Raw genomic sequence first — 21,719 nt, forward strand, 5'->3', positions numbered from 1 at the left:
GTTTGTCAGGAAGTGTACTTAGATGTTTATTATAACTGAGTTCTATATTGAACACTAAATTGAGATCATCATGACTTTTCCCACTACCATGTTGTGATAAACTACATGCTTTACATTTGTAAGGCCTACATGCACATTACAATACATGATCCCATACAGAAAAGACACCTTGCTTTTTGTGGGTCTAATGTGAGATTCAAAGTTGAGTTAGTTTGGGTAGAGTATCATTCAGGCACAGGATAGAGGAGGGTACCTTTCTAAACTACCCTTTCCCTTTGACTTGACGGATGAGTCTGATTTGTAGTCCTTGTGAGGTGTTCCTTATCCAGGGGAATGCTGAAGCCCTCCTGATGGTGAATTACTGCAGGGATAAATACTGACCTCAGGGTCAGTGTTACAGTAATGGTCACATGACTATCTTTTTGACTAGCCCGCCATGCAGTTGTTATGGCTGTCTTTCCTCTGATATGATTTGCACACTCAACAAGTTTACAACAATTGCTGGACACCCAACAAACTACAATCATTTTACACCAATCAGCCTCTCGGTTTTGTATGTCATTTTAGAAAGTAATATGTTGTTGGATTTTGGCTATGTTCATAAGTGCTGTTGGGGCAGTGATGCTTGTTAGGTGATAAGTGTCAGCATAAATAGTTCTGAAAGAAGTTGCTTCCTGCCAAATAGTGAGTACTGTTGATCATGACAGGGAGTGGTACTTCCTGCTTTGAGACTGTACTTTAGAAGGGATTAAGTTAATAGTGCCTTGTTGTTTACAGCCAGTGTCACACATGGTCCATATATTTCCTTTGTACTGGTTTGAAGCAATGGATTCAATCAATTTTCCTTTTCTCTAAAGGCCAGATTTCTGACACTTGACATATCGCTTGACATTTGGCCCCAAATAGAAAGGATTGAGCAGAGTGCACTGGTACTGTATAATTGCTCCTGTTTCTTGAGGGTGTTTTCCCCCACTGCTCCATCCAGGAAAGGGAATGTCATCAACTCATTCAGAAGAGGATGCCAGCTTTATGCCACAGGTGTTCTTTTGAACTACTCTTGAGTTCACACAAAAAACGAGTTATTGAGAATGCAGTGGCTAGACAAGGGCATTGCTTTTGGTGCCCTCAGCTATTTATAGTTGGATGTATGCTTTGTTTTTGGTCCAGGCATAACATAGACTTTTGGTCAATGTATCCAATTTCATGTTTTAATTTATAACTGATTGTTATGAGGACACCAAGGTGTGAAGACACTTCAATCAGCCTTATTCAGGGTTTCCCCTCGGGTCCTGGGGCCCCCCATAGGTACCCGTTTTGGGTTTTGCCCTAGCACTACACAGCAGATTCAAATAATCAAAGCTTGATGATGACTTGGCTATTTGAATCAGCTGTGTTGCTAGTGCAAAAAACAAAATGTGCACCCAGGAGGGGGGCCCGAGGACCAAGTTTGGGAAAGCCTGGCCTAGTTGATCAGTATAAGTTTTGGTTCACTTCAGATTGGAATTAGGTTCACAGCATGACTCTGTCACAGGGAAGTATTGGGACCACTGCAGTGGGATTGTGATATTGATAAGGTTCAATTATAGTGATATTCAGGGGTTGAGCCCACAATCTAGCCCACAATCTGACACAATCTGATATAAATTCTCACTTATATTACTTGCATCCCATTCCCAGTCTATCTCTCAATAAGTCTGCACTGAGATACTGTTCCAAGATCTGCATACCCCCAAGGACATGATCTGGAGAATTATTGGTATTGGTCAGGACTCATTGAAAGAGAGTGGAGACATCACATGGCACATTCATATGTCTGGTATGTCCCACATTGCTATGCACCAGTATTTAGTTTGTTTGTTGTATTGACTTTCAAGCTGCTCATTAATGTTTTGTGGAGATTTCAAACTAAAGCACTGACTTGTCATGTGCCATGAAGACAATAAGAAATATTTACAGATCAATAACCGTTTTCAATGACTATCTATTGGCCTATGCTTTTACATTTTTTTCTCATAGTTACGGCTTATATATATATATATATATATATATATATATATATTTTCTCAGACAATAATTTAATTGTTTTATGACAAAACAGCAGTGTGGTGTAGACTGAGATGGAAACTATAGTATTCAAAACTAGATGGGGGGCTAAGCATTGCAATGACGAGACAGAGGATGCAACTGAAAACGGTGGACTTTTTACATGTATGATATGATCAGTGGTCCTAATGTATGCTGACTCGGTTGTCCCTTGTGTGACCACATGATAGTGAAGTGACGCCTTGTTCCATGTGTGAGAGCAGCTCATTATTTGGCAACCGGTCAGAGTGGCAGCGGGCAGGGCTGAAGAGGGGATCCCCGGGATTTATTCTTTTTGTACATCGAATTACGGGTGTAAATTGTCTGTCAAAACAAGTGAAAAGCAAAAGGGACACCTCTTCTCCGTAAGTTAAAATATAATTTCAGTTGATGGGTAAAAGTAATATTGATTTTTGAATTTAATTAAGTCGACAACTTGAAGTTTTTTTTTCTAGTCGTTAGCTATCATAGCTACCTAGCTAGCTGGCTTACTGCTGAGTGAGTGCTAGGTAATGGTTTGTGTGTGCCTCGCTAGCTGTAATTAGCTAGCCACACACACCTACCTAGCGACTGCCAAGAACACACCGCCTCAAAAGTCAAAGAATGCATGTAAACTTGTACCGGTTGATGTTTAAAAAGTCGGAGACAAGTATTTTCTTTACAACATCCATTCAAGCAGTCTAAAAACTAACATTTTAGTTTCGACTCTCACACATCGATTGTTTGTGACCGAATCCGGAGTGTCTGTCTCTGTCTGCAAGTGTCCGAGGCCGGGAGTTCGTTAGCTAGCCAGCCAGGAGAGTGGATTTGGTGTCCGAATTTGGTCAATCCCTATAGTCATTGGGCCAGTCTCACCACTTGCTTGTTTAACATACGAATTATTCTACATTGTAATAAGAAATTGAACCCATACGATCTCAGGACGTTTTCAATGTTCATCACCGTATGAATCTAATGGCAGTTATGCTAACTCGATAGCTTGCTAGCCCACGACCTGGCTTTATGTTACTACGTTAGCTAGTCAGTTGGACTGTGGGAGACAGGTTGTTGTTACTGAGCGACAAAAAAAGTTTTGGGTTTTTACTTTCACTAAATAACAAATTACATTAAATAATTGTATATGTTAGTTGCAGCACATTTAAGAAGCCGGCATTCTCTCATAATTGCTTTGAGTGGTTTTTATTTTGATGGGAAATTGGAGGCGTACGTAATGGTGGAAGATGGTAGTGTCCCTTGGTGTGAGACCCCACGCGACTGCCATAATCAAAAAGACCCCATTTGCCATTTTACCTAAATAGTTGTTTGGACTTTATTTCCTTTCTGCAATAAAGTTCTGCGCAAGGCAAGCTATTTGCTCAAGTCCTGAGACAAGACTAATTGCCTGGTAGTTGTTCTAATGGCAGACTTTTTCAAACCTCTCATTGATGACCACAGAACTGGCACACCTGATTCAACTTGTCAACTAATCATCAGGCCCTTGACTAATTGAATCATCTATGCTGGTTCAGGGCTACACACCAACATGTCCAAGGTGCATAAAGATGGAGGAATTCAGATATATCATTGTTTTAGCACTACCACAGAGTTGTTAAACTACTGTGTGCAACATGGTTCAATATGCAAATAAATTACTTTATTGAAGTCTTGGAATTAGAATTGGGATCAAGTTAACTGCTAATGCAGATACAAAAAAAGAGTAATGGCGAACACTGTATAATACGGCAAATTTAGCGAATGAGGCATTTGTGGTAAATACATGGGGGCCGTCATCTTTATTCTTGTCCGCCATTGTGAAATGTCTGGGTGTCCCAGAGGAGAGGTTTGAAAAGGCTGGTCTAAGGTATTTATATATGTCATGCCAATGTATTACATTGCACTCCATGGCCTTGTGGACATTTTTGAAAGTGCTCTTTTTCCAGATGTAATTGCCTCTGTGGGGGTCAATAGCCTCCAGATTAGGTACCATAGCAGTGCACATTCCCCCTCCTGCCAAGCGGCCTCCATAGAGACTGGGCACCCTTGGCCAGTGGTGGGAGACATGTCACTTTGCATCTTGTGACGGGCCATAGAGCTGCCCGAGAAGCGGTGTCCCTTGTGAAAAACCCTTTAAAGAATGATGCGATCAGACAAGCATGACTCGGCTGACTTGACATCCACGGGTGCTGCATCAGGGTAGAACTTTAGAGCTAACTACTAGACTAGACCACATTGGGAAAGAAAAGTTTCAATGAGTAAAGGTTAGATTTGGACTCACTCTTAGTTTTGTTTTCTACCCCTCCATCTACACAGTCCTCAGCTTTTCGAACTCCTGGATTTAAGATAAGCTTTTCAAAACGGAATTTAGGTATTGTGGATCAGTAGCCAATTTCTTTACAGCCATCATTAGAGAAATGAAGCTGCATTGAACTTGATTAGAGGACTGGATTGCACTTCAGACCGCTACCAATGCCTCAAATGGGTGATGACTTTCACTTTCATTACAAGTCAGTGTGTCTGTCTGCCAGAATTCAGTGTTACCACAAAGTAACAGAATTTCTGTTTCAGTGTGACTGTGAATTGTTTTGTGGTGACTTTCTGAAGGGACTTTGTCTCATTGCTGTCAGTTGAGCCACCAGATTGGCTTACATTTTCCCATGAGATTGATGAGCTATGGACACCATCGACCTTGTTCTGTCATTTAACCTCCTTGGGTCTGGGAGTGGGGGGCTGGTATGGGCCTAGTATGTTCATCCATTGTTGAGAAATGTTACAGAATGCATGGGATAGAAACATTTTGTGTTTAGTGCTAAATTAGCATCCATTTCAGCACCACAGTTGACAGAGAGCAGAGAGCAAGCTGGATGTCTGATTTCACAGCGAGATGTCAGCCGCTCTTCATCTGATGAATGAAAGGAGATTCTCAGATAGAAAAGTGTCTCTGTGTGATAATAAAATGTTCAGCTCTGCATCGGTCTCTTCTAATGCTCCTCAATTTATAGTTCATTTAGAAGCCTACTGCACTCTATGGAGGGGTGAATATTGTTTCCATCCATTCACATGTCTGGCTGATGTATTGTCATAGCACAACAGGGAACCTTCAAGGACTGCAGTGAGCGTTGGAACAGAGTGATTGTTGAACAGATCAGGCTGTGGTCATCTTGAGCGATGAGGTTATAAGGGACAGAGAGATGAATATGGAATGGCAGCCGGTCAGATGAGATGGCTCGCTAGCGGGCTGGTGTCCTCTCTCTGTTGATATTGCTGGCCAGGGAATTGTATGGCGTCGCAGAGTGGTAAACAGGAAACGCAGGAAGGCGACACGTGACCCGAGTAAACCAGTCAGAGGCTTCAGTTTCCCTGAGACCAGCTTCCTGACACTATAGGGAGGTAGAGTGGAGGATGGGTTCAGATTAATTGTGCTATTACTCGGCTATACAGGGCCAGTGCAGGCATTCAAATGAGGATGTGTAGTACAAGGTAGTGCCAGCCTAAAGATACGCATGCTCATATTATCTTCAGAAGACACTTCATTAGCAAATTTTGTGTGCATGTCACGACTTGAGCTCCAGGGAGTGGAGCAAATGCCAAAATGTCCCTATGATATCTCACATGTGGCGCTGTTCAATAATTGATAAAATATGAATTTTTCATATCTGTTACATAATTTTCCAGAGGGGAACATGTCAGGTTGTCTCTTTTCGGATCCGTCCTGTGGTGGTATTTTTGTGTACATTTCTAGGGCATGTCTTAGTGACATCTTCAGTGTGTTAGGAGTACAGATCCTGTCCATCCACATGTTTTCCTTTGTACTAAGAGTATAGCGTACCACAGTATGAGTCATAATACCCATAAAACCTAGCGGTTAAACAAGGAAATGGTTCTAATCTTTTCCCACCATTCATTTTTCCCATAGGGGATTTTAGAAACACTTGTTTCGTGTAGGCTTACCCTGGCGTGAAGTTTTGATAACTGTGTAAATCTCTCTAGGACAAGGTGACTTATCAATTACTGTACCTCCATTCCACCTCGCAAAGTTTGCATTTCCTTCTCATTTAACTTCTCAAATTATTGCCATACTGGACTTCGCTGCTGTCGCTTGCTGTTTTTCCAAGTTAAGGATATTGAGATGAGCGAGATGCAACACTCCCCCTGCAACTTGCAACAACAAAGACGAAATATCGGTTCTGCCTCTATGACAACGGGCAGTTTCATCTCTCTATTAGCATTTGACGTTTGGTCCAGCAAATGTGCCACGTGCATAAAAATACACATTTTATATAAGGAATTGGCAATTCATTGTCATTCTGAGAAATAAGCATCTTATCCAGTTAGGCCACTTGATTTCAACATCTAAACAAAGTGAACAGGCTAACAGTTGGAGATGGACAGGAGGGTGGAGTAAAATGTTCTACCTTGTTATCAAGCAAATATATCCACTAAATATAAAGATTAGGTGGCTACTCACTGGCATGTGGGTTTGTGCTTGAGAGATTGTTTGAGACCTGTGTTAATGTTCTATAATGCCTCTACCAGAAGTTGGTCATTATAAGGGCATGAGTATTGTGCATGGTTCTGGTTACATTTGTAACCTAAAGGGCATTTTCATAGACATATTTATTGTAACAAAGCAGGTTAAACAATTCTGATAAAAATAATTAAATTATTAGTGGGTCTTATGGTTGTGGAAGGCTTATTTAGCCTAGGTATAATTTTACAAGCCCTGATTTTATTTGATTATTCCTGACAGTTTGAATTTGTATTTTTTATTTCACCTTTATTTAACCAGGTAGGCTAGTTGAGAACAAGTTCACATTTACAACAATTTATTGAGTTGTAAAATGCAGTGTATTGACCTTTAGTTGTGCAACAAAGTTTATTTAGAGAAAACACGATATTGTATGTGTGTGAGTGAATCGGCCATAAATTAGAAAGAAATAGAGATGTTTTTTTTTTTTTGCCATATCGCCAGCCCTAGTTGGACTTCATGTTGACTCAACTGTGTGTGTGTGTCAAGTTGACCATTTCCTCATGTCAGGACCAGAACAGCTCTAGCACTTGAAAAATGCTGTGTTTGTGCTGGATTCCACCCTCATCTGGTAATCCAGAACAGATTAGGACTTTGGTGATCAGGTGAGTATAAATGAGCCTTAGTATCAGGAAGAAGTGAGTACTCTGCTTCTAGTGCGTCTCAACAGTATATTCCTCTCCTCGACGACTCTGCACTGATTTGACAGGTGAAAGCAACAGGACAGATTTCTACCAAGAAATTGCTTTCACTTGACCTATTATTTCAGATCAGGGAGGTTAGGAGAGAAAAGTAGTTTATTGAAATGCCCCCTTTGGCTGTTGATGACTGAGTAGTATACTTAGTGGAGGCCATCATCTCCAACATGGCTGCTCACTCATAGCCCGGAGGTCAACAGGCAGCTAGCTCAATTCAAGCATGGTTCCTCATTGTGTTGCCTTATTGTGAATTCACAAATGAGAGGCTCCTGTCTTTCAACATGGAGCTGTAAAGCTGGTCAGACATCAGACCAGGGGGTTGGTGCTGGTATTCCATAGGAGATTCGCCACCTGTTAACCAGGTAGGTAGGCCATAGGGGCTATTCAACAATTATGAAGTGTCTTGTCTACCGTGTTCTATATATTTTATTGAGTTGTGACTTTTTATGGGAACCACATTACTTTCCTGTCTGCCAACAGTTATCCTTGTGTCCTATTTTCACATGAATAATGCGTTGAGTTGTTTTTGCGACATCATACATATCGTCAAACTCCTGAAAACTGTTTCAAAATATGATCTCACATACTTCTCAGGAATGCCTCGAAATCATTTTTCGACTGGGTATATTAAGAGTCGTGGATGAAGACGCTATGGCATTGCTACATTATTCCAGTTATTCTCCTAACAATAGCTCCCACTGTCTCTTTTAACTGGCCAGCGCTGACATGGCAACTCTGGAACTCAGTGCGGCAGCCACACGAATACAGCATCAAGGCACTCATCCAGGAGGGGTACCAAGCATCCAGATGCCCTGCTGCCTGCCTGTGTCGCAAGCATGCCAGCTAGATGTTTGCTGAGCTGACGTCACACTAGTAGAGGTGCTGACTGCGTGTCATCTAGCACACCTATAGTGTGTTTGACCGTCACAGCTTCAGAGGGTGTTTAATTAAACATGGCTGCCTGCGTCAACGCTCAGGAGTGGGCTTCCAGGTAGGTAGTAGAACTGTAGGTCAGATACTGGCTTTGTTGGTAGCTGTTGATGTGGCACAAAAGGAGTGTATTGACTTTTGTTTGTTGGGATCCCCTCTATCTGTTCAGTGCTGTGGGAGAGAACTCTGCAATTGTCTGCTCAGATTTGGATGTTTTTCTATGGCCACAAGTCCCCCCCCCCCCACAGGCCATTTCCAACAAAAGTAATCTGGTATGACTCTGTAGGGAATTTCTATGTCGGTATGGCTGTCTAGCTTTTGGGGATTTGTGATGAGCGTTTTGAAGCAATTTCGCTGAAATGGGAGATCACTTGTAGAATAGTCAGTGCAGATCACGTAGCCCCTTTCACCAGGAACACGTGTGGTTTGACGGTTAAACTCATTATTGGGAAGTTCATCCCTAGCAGCCTTGTTAAGTTAACATTTTTATGCGATGTGGCAATATACATTACCCTTGTTGGGGATTCCTTCAAGGTTTGATGTGAGATCAATGTTACTAAATAACTTGTTTGTCAGACTTAACAAATACGTGGAACTTTTGTAGAGTTCCCCTATGGAGTGATTTGAATTCCATGATTTAGAATTTGTATTTGGATATTGAATTTGAATAAAATATTTGTTGTAATGCACAAATTGAATCATTTGAATTCATAAATTGAATGAATTGAATGGACATTGCATTGTTTTTAAATTAAATGTAATATTCAATATTGATATATTCAGTTTCAATATTGTAGATATTGCATTCATTGTCTGTGTATCAAGTTTACAAAATATAATTTCAAGTTGATCAAAATGTAATATATTCAACTTCCCCGACGGTTTCGGTTATCTAAATTCAGATTCAAAACCAGAGACAACATTCTAGTACTTTGCCAGCCAGGAAAGGTAGAGGAGAAAAGAGAGAATCAAACGCTCTCTGTGGTAAATGGAAGCTTCTGGCTATTTCTGAAGCCAATTTTGCCTGTTGAATTTATTTTCTTCTGACGAATTTGCCTCTAGCGTTTGAACCGTTTTGGCTATAAGCTGTTATGACCCTATTCCTGAAAGCTAAGACACTGGAGCATGGACATGCCTTCTAGAGGTCGACCGATTAATCGGAATGGCAGATTAATTAGGGCCGATTTCAAGTTTTCATAACAATCGGTATTTTTTACAAAATGTTTTTAATAAAATGTATTTATTTTAATAAAAATAAATAAATAAAAATCTCATTTTTTTATTTATTTTTTATTTTAATTTTTAAAATAAATATTTATTTAATTTTTTTTTAAATTAAAATAAAATTATTTAATTTAATTTTATTATTTTTATATATAATATATTTTTTTATAAATATTTTTTAACTAGGCAAGTCAGTTAAGAACACGTTCTTATTTTCAAGGACGGCCTAGGAACGGTGGGTTAACTGCCTTGTTCAGGGGCAGAACGACAGATTTGTACCTTGTCAGCTTGGGGATTCAATCTTGCAACCTTACGGTTAACTAGTCCAACGCTCTAACCACCTGCTTTACATTGCACTCCACGAGGAGCCTGCATGTTACGCGAATAAAGTAAGAAGCCAAGGTAAGTTGCTAGCTAGCATTAAACTTATCTTATAAAAAAAAATCAATCAATCATAATCACTAGTTAACTACACATGGTTGATGATATTACTAGTTTATCTAGCCTGTCCTGCGTTGCATATATTTGATGCGGTGCGCATTCGCGATAAAGGACTGTCGTTGCTCCAACTTGTACCTAACCATAAAGATCAATGTCTTTCTTAAAATCAATACCCAAGTATATATTTTTAAACCTGCATATTTAGTTAATATTGCCTGCTAACATGAATTTCTTTTAACTAGGGAAAATGTGTCACCTCACAGGGTATATGCAGCAGTTTGGGCCGCCTGGCTCGTTGCGAACTGTGTGAATACTATTTCTTCCTAACAAAGACAGCCAACTTCGCCAAACGGGATGATTTAACAAAAGTGCATTTGCGAAAAAAGCACAATCGTTGCACGACTGTACCTAACAATAAACATCAATGCCTTTCTTAAAATCAATACACAGAAGTATATATTTTTAAACCTGCATATTTAGCTAAAAGAAATCCAGGTTAGCAGGCAATATTAACCAGGTGAAATTGTGTCACTTCTCTTCCGTTCATTGCACGCAGAGTCAGGGTATATGCAACAGTTTGGGCCGCCTGGCTCGTTGCGAACTAATTTGCCCGAATTTTACGTAATTATGACATAACATTGAAGGTTGTGCAATGTAACAGGAATATTTAGACTTATGGATGCCACCCGTTAGATTAAATACGGAACGGTTCCGTATTTCACTGAAAGAATAAACGTGATAGTTTACGGATTCGACCATATTAATGACCTAATGTTCGTGTTTCTGTGTGTTATTATAATTAAGTCTATGATTTGATAGAGCAGTCTGACTGAGCGATGGTAGGCACCAGCAGGCTCGTAAGCATTCATTCAAAACAGCACTTTCGTGCGTTTTGCCAGCAGCCCTTCGCAATGCATTGCGCTGTTTATGACTTCAAGCCTATCAACTCCCAAGATGAGGCTGGTGTAACCGATGTGAAATGGCTAGCTAGTTAGCCGGGTGCGCGCTAATAGCGTTTCAAACGTCACTCGCTCTGAGACTTGGAGTAGTTGTTTCCCTTGCTCTACATGGGTAACGCTGCTTCGAGGGTGGCTGTTGTCGATATGTTCCTGGTTTGAGCCCAGGTAGGAGCGAGGAGAGGGACGGAAGCTATACTGTTACACTGGCAATACTAAAATGCCTATAAGAACATCCAATAGTCAAAGGCATATGAAATACAAATCGTATAGAGAGAAAGAGTCCTATAATAACTACAACCTAAAACTTCTTACCTGGGAATATTGAAGACTCATGTTAAAAGGAATCACCAACTTTCTTAGTTCCTTGCTCAGAACATGAGAACATTAAACATTAGCTTTCTTACATGGCACATAATGCACTTTTACTTTCTTGTCCAACACTTTGTTTTTGCATTATTTAAACCAAATTGAACATGTTTCATTATTTATTTGAGGCTAAATTGATTTTATTGATGTATTAAGTTAAAATAAGGGTTCATTCAGTATTGTAATTGTCATTATTACAAAACAATGAATCAGCCGATTAATCGGTATCGGCTTTTTTTGGGTCCTCCAATAATCGGCATCGGCGTTGAAAAATCATAATCTTTCGACCTCTAATGCCTTCTGCTGCCCTCTGATGATCACAGGCTGTGACGGACACGTAAGAAGGGAGTGTCACAAAGAAACACAATTTGGCCACAATAAGATTATAGTTGAATAGCCCTGTCATAGCCCTTCTAAGGATAGCCGTTCCAATTCATATTTAATCTTGCTCTTGTAACTGACTGGGTTCGAATCAGGTCTCTTGCATGTCACAAGACTGTGTTAGCCCACTTAGCTAAAGCCTATAAGGATAAGTACATGAACTTCCTGAAAAGGACGACACACTGCTTGCTTGACGGGTACTGCTTCCCCCTGATTCAGCTCATTCGGAGACTCGAACTTAGGACACACGTTGGACACACTGCCTCAAACACACGTGACCACCCTCCTAAAGCATTCCTACCCATCGTAGTATTAAAAATGTCCGCCTTCAATTGCGACAGGGGCAAGCAACACTTCAGGCTGAGGAGTGAGTTCCACAGATCCCCATCTGCTACACTAATACAAGCCTTCAAGATCCAGCAATGTTACTCATCAAAATAGTGTGGGTTTGGTAATCTGTGCTTATGTGATAAGCAACCTTGCCTGAGACGTGTTCGTTTCAAGTCTCCAGCAAGGGTAGTCATTACATTTACATTTACGTCATTTAGCAGACGCTCTTATCCAGAGCGACTTACAAATTGGTGCATTCACCTTATGATATCCAGTGGAACAACCACTTTTCAATAGTACATCTATTGGGGGTTAGAAGGATTACGTAATCCTATCCCAGGTATTCCTTAAAGAGGTGGGGTTTCAGGTGTCTCCGGAAGGTGGTGATTGACTCCGCTGTCCTGGCGTCGTGAGGGAGCTTGTTCCACCATTGGGGTGCCATTATAATGGTAACGTGACTGACTGTGTTAGCCTGCTGAGCTAAAGCCCAGGCATTGGTCCTGTGACTTGGATGGGTCTCTTCATGGAGGAGGTCAAAGGGGGGTGAAATGTCTCTTCATGGAGGAGGTCAAAGGGGGGTGAAGTGTAACATCGGTGGTTTGGTGACCATGCTTGTGTGATGAGTAACTTTTCTGAGATCCTTCTGCCACAGAAAGTGGTGGTGTTTTGCAGTAGGCCTGGTTTCGAGCACAGTCAGTTATATTTGTGCCGTGATCTCTGAGTATGAGGTCAAAGGCGGGTGAAATGTAAACGAGGTGGTTCGACGAACCACACTCTTTTTGAAGAGTAACCTAGCTGGAGGCTTGTTATCCCACTTATCTAAAGCCCACAGGAAGCTAACACAGTCTTGTGACATGCAGTAGACCTTGTTCGAACCAAGTCAGTCACAAGAGCAAGATTAAATAGGGAGTGGAAAGCTATCCTTAGAAGAGCCTAGACGGGGCTATTCAATTATATTCTTATGAGAGCCAAATTGTGGTATTTGTTACTCTCAGTTCTAACATATCCTGTTCGGCCTATGAGCATCATAGAGGGGAAGCCCAAACGGATCAAATCTAATTTTACTTGTCCCATGCGCTGAATACAACAGGTGTAAAACGTAACGTGAAATGCTTACAAGCTCTTAACCAACAATGCAGTTCAAGAAAGTTAAGAAAATTTACTAAATAAAGTAAAAACAAACACAATAAATGTACATAACTAATAACAAGGCTATATAAAATAAAGGTGAAAAAAAAATTGAATAACGAGGCTATATACAGGCGGTACCGAGTCAATGTGTGGGGGTACAGGTTAGTCGAGGTAATTTGTAAAGTGACTATGCATAGATAATAAACAGCGAGTAGCAGCAGTGTAAAAACAAAGGAGGGAGCAGGGGGGGTTTCAATGTAAATAGTCTGGGTGGCCATTTGATTAGTTGTTCAGCAGTCTTATGGCTTGGGGGTAGAACCTGTTAAGGAGCCTTTTTGTCCTAGACTTGGCGCTCCGGTACCGCTTCTGGTGCGGTAGCAGAGAGAACAGTCTATGACTTGGGTGACTGGAGTCTTTAACAAGTTTTTGGGCCTTCCTCTGACACAGTCTAGTATATAGGTCCTGGATGTCAGGAAGCTTGGCCCCAGTGATGTACTGGGCCGTTCACACTACCCTCTGTAGTGCCTTGCGGTTGGAGGCCGAGCATTTGGCGGGTGTCCCTGATGAATCCCTGATGTTGATAGATTGTGTACTGTATGATTTAAAGGAATACTTCGGGATTTTAGCAATGAGGCCCTTTTTATCTACTTCCCCGAGTCAGATGAACTCATGGAGACCATTTAAGTCTCTGCATCCAGTAGGAAGGAAGTTCGTGGCAAAATCCCATAGTATCTCTTTAAGGAAATTTGCATCAGGATTCACAAACACCTTATAACAGTAGAGATTTAAAGGGATATTTTATGCAGACATATTTTGATTATTTTGTTCATTAGTTTACATGTCCGCAAGTTTAGAAGATGTATCACTTTCAATACAAAGCAAATAGTGTGGTGATGTGTTTTTCATTATATGATTGGGATAAAATATCCCTTTTAAGAAGGGTATTTTTCCATATACTAGGGTAGAAATAATTTCTAGGCTACGGATAGCCTGTGCCGAAGAATAACGTTCAAATATTGTTACCAGCATATTGCCTCAAGTAGGCTATGTGCTTGCCCGCAGGGGTGGGCAACTCCAGTCCTTGAGGGCCTGATTTGGTTTCACACTTTTTCTCCATCCCTAGCAAACACAACTGATTTAATCAAATTGTGTTCTAAACTGAAGATCATGATTAGGTGATTATTGGAGTCGGGGCTGGGGCAAAACTGTGACACCAATCAGACCCCAGAGGACTGGAATTGCCCACCCCTGTGACGGGGAAGTTCTTCTAAATGTAGTTAGTCATTGTGTACTCTGAGTCAGCACAGACCTATAATGCAACCCTTCACTTTGAGTTCTGGAGAAATCAGGGTTCTGTAGTTGGCCTATTGAGCAGGGTAAACTCAACTTCAACAGAGCTGCCATTCAAATTCATTACTTCAAGCTAAAACGAGTCTAGTCTAGCTGATCAGTTTATCCACTGGCTGTATCATCATGAAGACCACATGGTTAATGGAATCAAAGGTACAGCGGCTGGTATTTCATACTAATTATGATCTATGAACTAATCTGCTCTTAATGTCCCAATGCATGCTGCGGCTAGATCGGCCTGCATCGTGACTGCAAACACTAATGTAAAGTAGTCCTCTTCCTCTCAGAAACGGGGATTGTGTGTGTGTGTATGCGCACATATGTTTGACTGGTGGCAGTGTGCTTGGTGTTTGTGATTGAGTCTTTTCCGTACGTGCACATTCCTTTGTGCTCACGTGTAGGGGGCTGGCTGCACCTCTTAGGCTTTGCGCGTGCCGTCGGTCGTCGTCCGGTTGCTAAGGGGAATCCAGGTGGAGCCTCACTCTGGTAGATGCAGGGTTAAAGGCCTCCATTTTGTTAGGTAACACCCTAATGGCCTGATCTGTCATTTGCGTTAAAATGGCAGGGCTTAACCCTTGGTGTTCAGGACCGAACCAGTAGGGGCACCCTCCCTGCCTCCATGCTGCTACAACCAATGGGAGACGGAGAATGAGGACGCTGAAGAGGAAAAGTGTTTATCAGTGTACAGTAGATCTATGGCCAGCCGCTCTACCCTCCCCCACCACCCAGTCAGCTGGCTCCCTGTCTTTCACTCTTCTTTCTATGCTCTCTCTCTCCCTCTCTCTCTGTTTAGTCTCCATGTACTCAGCTTGGTGGAACCAGATTAAGCAATGTGTTTTTTGTCACAATCAGATATTCCAAAGAAAATGCAGTGGGTTGCAGTTTTACTTTCTTTCTAAATTCATATTAGGAGTTGACGTCATTCTTAACCTAAAACACGATCTGTAGTGCTTAAATGAATAATTAAACAAATGTATTGTGCGTTATTCATATCTAGGACGATATGCCGATTTTAAAATGTGTATCACAGGGAACAGATGGACACTAATTGCATAGGAAGGAGATTTAATAGCTTTGTGTGCAGCCCATTTATTGGGCAATATTATGTTGTCTCCCTCTCACTGGACCCAATAGAGCCCGTTTTAAAAGCGTCAGTGTGCTGTTAATGTTCTAGCTCGCTAAATCCAATCCCTAGGGAAGGTAATTTACATATCAGATAGAAGAGGTTAGCTAGCAGCCTGAGGAAATGGAGCATTTTGATTGATCCTATACCCCTGAAGGACTTCATATGAAAATAGAATGTGCTCACAGGAGAGTCATACCAGGTTCTCCATATTGTTCTAGCCAACTGTGTTATCGATCCATTGTTTATAGCTGAAAATGGAATGGGCCTAAACTAATTCAATCTGATTCAAAAGTGGTAAATGAGCATGCTTTCTGTTTTTCTAAAACAATAAATGTATTACTATATAACTGGCCAAGAAACACGAGGGCAAAGTCACACTTTAGTAGCCTTGTCAATTCGACCAACTTCTACATGTGGCCTTTGGATTAAAAACCAAATAGTTTGTGTGACCACCCGCCAAAGTGGCTGGTGAAATACATTAAAATCAAATTGTATTAGTCACATGCGCCGAATACAACAGACCTTGCAGTGAAATGTTTACTTACAAGCCCCTAACCGACAGTGCAGTTTAAAAAAAATACGAATAAGAGATAAAAGTAACAAGTAATTAAAGAGGAGCAGTAAAAAATAACAATATATACAGGGGGGTGATGGTACAGAGTCAATGTGCGGGGGCACCGGTTAGTTGAGGTAGTATGTATAGAGTTTAATTAAAGTGACTATGCATAGATGACAACAGAGAGTGGCGGGGGGGTGGTGGCGGCGGCAATGTGAATAGTCTCGGTAGCCATTTGACTAGATGTTCTGGAGTCTTATGGCTTGTGGGTAGAATCTGTTTAGAAGCCTCTTGGACCTAGACTTGGCGCTCCAGTACCGCTTGCCGTGTAGTAGCAGAGAGAACCGTCTATGACTAGGTGGCTGGAGTCTTTGACAATTTTCAGGGCCTTCCTCTGACACCGCCTGGTATATACCCTCTGTAGTGCCTTGCGGTTGGAGGCCAAGAATTTGGAGGGTGTAATTTTCCAACCCTGTTGATAATGGGTAGAGTGCAATGTATGAGCACACGTCATTTAGAAACCTGAGGTGATGGTTTGCCTTTAGAATGTGTAGATAACGTTGTACATTACAAAGCCAGTTATCGAGACCAATTAAAGCATTTGTTTTCTGATACTTACTATGTTACCATCACCTTTGCAAACTGATAACACTTTATATCGTGTGATGTGCTGAGAGCATTTTGTATTATTCTGTACATAAATCTGAGACACTCCATTTAGTATGATATGGTAAGTATTAATTTATGGATGTCCATCACCCATTTCATATTTGTTTTAAGAATTACAATTTATTATGTTACGAATTTGCATTATGTACAGTATGTTATGAATTTTCTTACCGTATGATATCCTGTTTAGGATAGGGGGCAGTATTGACACGGCTGGATAAAAAACATACCCGATTTAATCTGGTTACCACTCCTACCCAGTAACTAGAATATGCATATACTTATTACATATGGATAGAAAACACCCTAAATTTTCTAAAACTGTTTGAATGGTGTCTGTGAGTATAACAGAACTCAAATGGCAGGTCAAAACCTGAGAGATTCCTTTACAGGAAGTGGCCTGTCTGACCATTTCTTGAACTTCTTTTCCATCTCTATCATTTACTAAGGATCTCTGCTCTAACGTGACACTTCCCACGTCGTCCATAGGCGCTCAGAGCCCGGGAAAAAACAGAATGTCGTCATTCCAGCCCCAGGCTGAAACACATTATCGCCTTTCTCAAGTGGCCGATCAAGGGACACTGGGCTTATGCGCGTGACCCCGACCGCCCCCGCCTTTGGGATTTTTTTCCTCTGTTTGCCGAAAAGGAGATTCCCTGTCGGAATATTATCGCTTTTCTACGAGAAAATTGTCGTAAAAATTGATTTTAAACAGCGGTTGACATGCTTCAAGTACGGTAATGGAATACTTAGAATTTTATTGTCACGAATTGCGCCATGCGCGCGACACTTCTTTACTATTTCGGATAGTGTCTGGAACGCATACGAACAAAACGCCGCTATTCGGATATAACGATGGATTATTTTGGACCAAACCAACATTTGTTATTGAAGTAGCAGTCCTGGGTGTGCATTCTGACGAAGACAACAAAAGGTAATCAAACTTTTATAATAGTAAATATGATTATGGTGAGTGCTAAACTTGCCGGGTGTCTAAATAGCGAGCCCGTGATGCCTGGGCTATGTACTTAGAATATTGCAAAATGTGCTTTCACCAAAAAGCTATTTTAAAATCGGACATATCGAGTGCATAGAGGAGGTCTGTATCTATAATTCTTAAAATAATTGTTATGCTTTTTGTGAACGTTTATCGTGAGTAATTTAGTAAAATGTTAGCGAATTCCCCGGAAGTTTGCGGGGGTATGCTAGTTCTGAACGTCACATGCTAATGTAAAAAGCTGGTTTTTGATATAAATATGAACTTGATTGAACAAAACATGCATGTATTGTATAACATAATGTCCTAGGGTTGTCATCTGATGAAGATCATCAAAGGTGAGTGCTGCATTTAGCTGTCTTCTGGGTTTTGGTGACATTATATGCTGGCTTGAAAAATGGGTGTCTGATTATTTCTGGCTTGGTACTCTGCTGACATAATCTAATGTTTTGCTTTCGTTGTAAAGCCTTTTTGAAATCGGACAGTGTGGTTAGATTAACGAGAGTCTTGTCTTTAAATGGCTGTAAAATAGTCATATGTTTGAGAAATTGAAGTAATAGGATTTTTAAGGTTTTGAAAATCGCGCCACAGGCTGGCAGTGGCTGTTACGTAGGTGGGACGAATTCGTCCCGCCTAGCCTTTAGAGGATATATTACAAATTGTAGCTAGGTGGCTAACGTTAGCTAGCTCACTAGCATTAGCTAGTCTAGGGGTTAGGTGAAGGGTTAGGGGAAGGGTTAGCTAACATGCAAAGTAGTAAGTAGTTAAAGTTGCTAATTAGCTAAAATGCTGAAGTTATCCGTGATGAGATTCCAACTTGCAAACCTTTGGGTTGCTAGAAGTTTGCGTTATACGCCGACCCATCCACCCTGACCAACCACCTTCCTTTTTTGCCTTAAGTAACCATCTTCCTTATGTAACCATACGAAACATAACCTAGCATACTAAATGGAGTGTCTCGAATTTACATATAGAATAATACAAAATACTCTGAGACCAGGTTGTCACACTCCACCCGCACTTTAGGCAAACAAACTTTTGAGATGTCACACATGGTGTTTTGCTTGCTTGAAATGCATAGCCTACTTCAGTCGGACCTGTTGATTCCTTTAACAGTACAGGTGTTGATCGACAGTTTGGGGTTATTTGTGAGATGAAATTGTCTTCCAAATTCCACTGTATTTTACTGACTCACACTGGAGTTGCCAGATAATGCCTAATGACACTATCATTGATTCTAGATCCATACTTTGGCCCTCTGCCCACAGCAAGAATGATCTCCACTCTATTTCAAACTAAACATGTTTTTCAGTGTTTTTTTGTACTGGCCATTTTCAAGTAATGAAAGAAATCCTGAACTCGTATTTTCCTGTCTTTTCATGATGAAATGCTTTTGTTTTCTTGAATGGAGGTCACTGACTGAAAGCAAGGCTCAATTCTCACAGCCCAGTCTCCTGATTGACACCCTATAGTGAGAGGGAGAAAGAAATGTCATCAATCTGTCCTTGTATGGGCTCTAAGCGCTCTCTTCATTCCACTCCTTCCTGGTACCTTCCTGCCATCACCTGCTTCCAAAGCGCTCTCTCAGCCCCGTGTCAGTGCAGATGACTGGTTGAAGTACTGTTGCCATGTTATTCCCCAATCAATCCCTCTGGTGTTACTTTCAATGGCAGTGAATGGATAAACTCTCACTTTCCTACTTGGCCTTTTAGTATATACGTTTTAGCTGTACTCTACTGCTTATTGCTCTGTCTGATTTATTTTCATGTCATCCCAGAGGTTGTCTAATGCAACATCCTGATTTTTCTCACATAATCCAGGTTTCCATTCAACCGTTTTTATGCAAATAAATTACATGTCAAGACAGACCTAATGGAAACAGCAAATTTGGCGTTCCTAATGTCGTCAAAACAAAATACGCTAGAGGTGGGATAAATATGCTAAGGTGGGATATTTTTATCTGTAAAATTAACTATGCTAGAAATTGCTGTGGAAATGCCTTTATTTGCTAATATTGATATAATAACCATCTTGAAGTAAACTTGGAATCGCGTGATCTGTTGTGTGGTCCTCCCACTACGACTATGGAAAGCATGCAGTTTATTAGGCTACAGATAAAATAAATGATAGTGCACGGTGATGAGCTTGATGCTCCTATCCAATAAACATTGAGTCTTATTCTGGTGACATGGTGATTGATGCTTGGCTGACGTTTGACAAATAAAATTAATCTCGCTCTTTTGTCCATAATAATCTCATCATGTAGGTAGCCTACCCGCACTGTATCTGCAAGCTGTTGGCTAGAGTGCACGTGCCAAGACCAGAGTGTGCACATTTTGCTATATAACGGCAGACATTTTTGTGACAACCATCAGAGTTGAAAAATGCGATGGGAATGCATTTGAACTTTAATTCAGTAAATGGGAACTTAACGGCAAGTTATTTTTATGTGCACTACGTTACCACGCACAGCCTTTAGTCAATTTGATGGAAAAACATCTGTGATGGGAAAATGCACATATTGTTTAATGCAGATTTTTGAATATTTGCATGAAAATCTGTCGCCAATTGGATGGAAACCTAGCTATAGATAGACATTGCTTGGTGAATAGCAAATGCGCTTCAACAGGGTGGTAGGTAGAAGTGTGACGTGACATTTGAGGACGGGCACATAAGTCTCTCAAATGTTGCGTCTTCATGATGCCATCCATCTACTATGAGACGAGTCATGCATGCCTGAGCTACACACAAGAATAGCTCCCTTAGAGATGACTCTACTGGATGTCATCAGCAGGGAGGGATTTGCAGAGGCCTTCTGGCTCCTATGATTCACATGTAGACCTACGTCAAGAGCAGGTAATACTACACTGCTGTGCCACTCAGGCCCTGTGGCCATTTTGGGCCCTGCTGGCCCTGGCTGCATTCAGGGAGGAAGTTCAGCGACTACCAGTTCCCTCCAGTGTCACTAAATGTGTTTGTGAATGTGTGAGCTCAGGGCATGATGGTAAAGAGCTGTGTGCTCTGTGGTTTATGCATGCTCCACCCCCTTCAGATAGATGCCCTTTGTGCTCATGGATGGGTAGAAACGGGGCACATCTGTCCTTGTTATGTCGCAGTGCTCAGTCCCTCTTAGCGCAACAGTGTTTCCACCCCACCATTTTATAGGCAGTGTCCCTCTTGCCTCCACCTCTCGTGCCCTCCACCCCCATCTCCGTTGGTTCTGTTATCGTTGCTTGAGCTACCTAAATCTGGCCTCCGTTTGTTTTAGTTGAAAATGCCCTGCCTTCCTGGAAAATAGGCAGATTTTAGTGAAACACTGAGCAGATGTGGGGGATATTATGAATCACTATAGCTCTGTGGCAATGCAAGGGCTGAGTGGGCGAAAAATGCTGAGCTGACCAGTTTCAGCAGCCTGGCCAACTGGTTCCTCTTAGGGCTGGGCGATATGGTCTAAAAATAATCTATTTATTTTAGATTTTTTTCAAACTTATGGCGATTCACAATATATATCAATGTATTATATTGTTTCTAAATAAGCTTTGTTGTACAATTTACAGGTAAAATACGCTGCATTTCAAACAGTCAGCAATAATCTAATGAAATCAGGACCTGTGAAATTATACATCGGCTAAATGGTAAAGTAGTTTAATCTGCTTTTTCTTTGTAATAATCACTGGTCTGGCTTTCAAGTCTATGAACATACCCTTGTTAGAAATGTTGCCAGAACCATGCATCTCGTAGCAGGCATTAGCTGTAGAAAATGAACACAGCTAGGTCTCATAAACGATCTGTCATGCATAATTCCACGTGCTAGTGAGTAGCCAGATAATCTTTCATATTTAAAGTCTAGCCAACTTGGATCTATTTGCTAGTTAACACAGTAGAACAGTTGAATTGTTATGTACACACCCTTCTGTCCATCCAACTGTTTGAACAGCATGCTAGCCTGTCCACTTTGTTCAGATAGGCCACTTG

The 21,719-nt window shown here is 41.1% G+C and overlaps 1 protein-coding gene across 4 annotated transcripts in view; it reads left to right on the top strand.

Annotated features, from left to right (window-relative positions):
• Positions 1 to 2,155: 2,155 nt before the first annotated feature.
• Positions 2,156 to 21,719, top strand: part of LOC106613735 (transcriptional repressor p66-alpha) — a 34,574-nt gene continuing 15,010 nt past the window's right edge. For all 4 annotated transcript variants that reach the window (XM_014216292.2, XM_014216296.2, XM_014216294.2 and 1 more), the window contains exon 1: positions 2,156 to 2,447. The gene's annotated coding sequence lies outside the window, so the exon portion shown is untranslated. The remainder of the gene's footprint in view (positions 2,448 to 21,719) is intronic.

This window comes from Salmo salar, chromosome ssa10 (genome assembly GCF_905237065.1).
Source record: "Salmo salar chromosome ssa10, Ssal_v3.1, whole genome shotgun sequence".
Taxonomy (NCBI): Eukaryota; Metazoa; Chordata; class Actinopteri; order Salmoniformes; family Salmonidae; genus Salmo; species Salmo salar.